The sequence below is a fragment of the Microtus ochrogaster genome, linkage group LG4 (genome assembly GCF_000317375.1).
Source record: "Microtus ochrogaster isolate Prairie Vole_2 linkage group LG4, MicOch1.0, whole genome shotgun sequence".
Taxonomy (NCBI): Eukaryota; Metazoa; Chordata; class Mammalia; order Rodentia; family Cricetidae; genus Microtus; species Microtus ochrogaster.
This window is the reverse complement of record NC_022030.1, coordinates 63876126-63877773: the sequence shown is the minus strand read 5'-3', so window position 1 is coordinate 63877773 and position 1648 is coordinate 63876126.

Below are 1648 nucleotides of genomic sequence, written 5' to 3'. Positions count from 1 at the left end.
AGAGAGAGAGAGAGAGAGAGAGAGAGAGAGAGAGAGAGAGAGAGAGAGAGAGAGATTGACATGTAGGGGGCGCATTTCATTGATTAATGCCCACTATGGGCAGTGCCACCTTTGAGAAGGTGGTCCTGGATTGTATAAAAAACAAACTGAGTGAGCCACACAAAACAAGCTGGGTTCCTCCGTGGCCCTGCTTCGGTTCCTGCCTCTAGGTCCTTGTCCTCAAGTTCCTGCCCTGACTTGCTTTTATAAAGTAAGCGGTATGAAATCAACCCTTTCCTCCCCCAAGTTGCTTTTAGTTGTGTGTATCACTGCAATAGAAAGTAAATTAGGACACCCCAGGCAACTTCCCAGTGCCTGGCTTATTACTAGATCTTAATATTAATTGGATGAAAGAATGGGCCATATCAGTAGCTGCGTGGAAGACAGTGGTACTGTGAGCAATGCAGATTACGATGGCTCTGCTTCCAAATTCTCATCTTAAGCCACTTCCCAAGGCTTTCCAATTACATAGTCAGTTAGCCACAGCAATGGCCCCGCTTCTTGGTACCAACTGTTGGATGACTTTTTTTTTTCATTGTTGTGTTAAATACTTAACCAAAGCTACTTAAGGAAAGTATGGTTTCTTTTTGGTTCCTGATTGGAGGGATAGTCCATCAGGATGGAAAAAACTTAGTGGTAAAGCAGCTCTAGTTGTGGTAGCAGGAATGGAGACCACTAGCCCACACTGTGTCCACAATCAGGAGGCAGAGAAGGATGAACGCTGGTGCTCCGCTCACTTTCTTTTTATTCAGTCCCAAACCCCAGCCCATCTGAAGGTGCCACATGCATTCAGAGTAGGGCTTCCTTCCTAATTAAGCCCTTCCAGAAATACCCTTGTAAACACACATCCAAAGGCGTGTTTCCATGGTAACTGTAAGATTCCAGCCACATAGAAAATCCAAATGAGTCATTATAGTGGATGATTCTTTTGATGTATTGTTGAGTTTTTATTTCGTTGGGGAGGATTGCATTTACATTCACCAAGGATAGGGGCCTTTACTTTTCTGTACCTTCTGAGTTGGCATCAGTGTAAGGAAAGGTGTTTGAAGGTATTTTCTCTTATTTATCTGAAAGGACACATGGTTTCTTCCCTGTGGGTCAGCACACAGAGGCTCATCAGCATGGTCCAAAGGCGTCAGGCTACATCTTGAGCTGAGCGTTCAACTTGACAGCCTTGTCCATAAGGTAGTGATTTTGTTTGTTGTTTTTGGAAAGAAAGATTCAAGAGCAAGGATCCTGGAGGTCTGAACCAAGACTTAAGAAAGCTGCTGAGGCCAGGCAAGGTACAGCAGGGGTAAATTTTCTATTTGGAGGTTCTGAGAGTCTATTGCATGAAGTTATGATGATGAAGCCCAAGTTGCAATGGAGGCCAGAGGATGTTGGTGATGATGGGATACATTCAAGTGGGGTATTGCAACCCCAGTAAACTTTTTTTTGTCCCTGACAACTGGAGTGTCCATCTTCATCTTTCACCTCTTTTGTGACAGGGTCTTTCATTGTTCCTTGCAGCATATTCCAGGGTACTTTAGTTACTGTTCTATTGCTGTGAAGAGACACCATGATCAAAGCAATTTCTTTTTTTTTTCTTTTTCTTTTTTTTTGGTTTTTT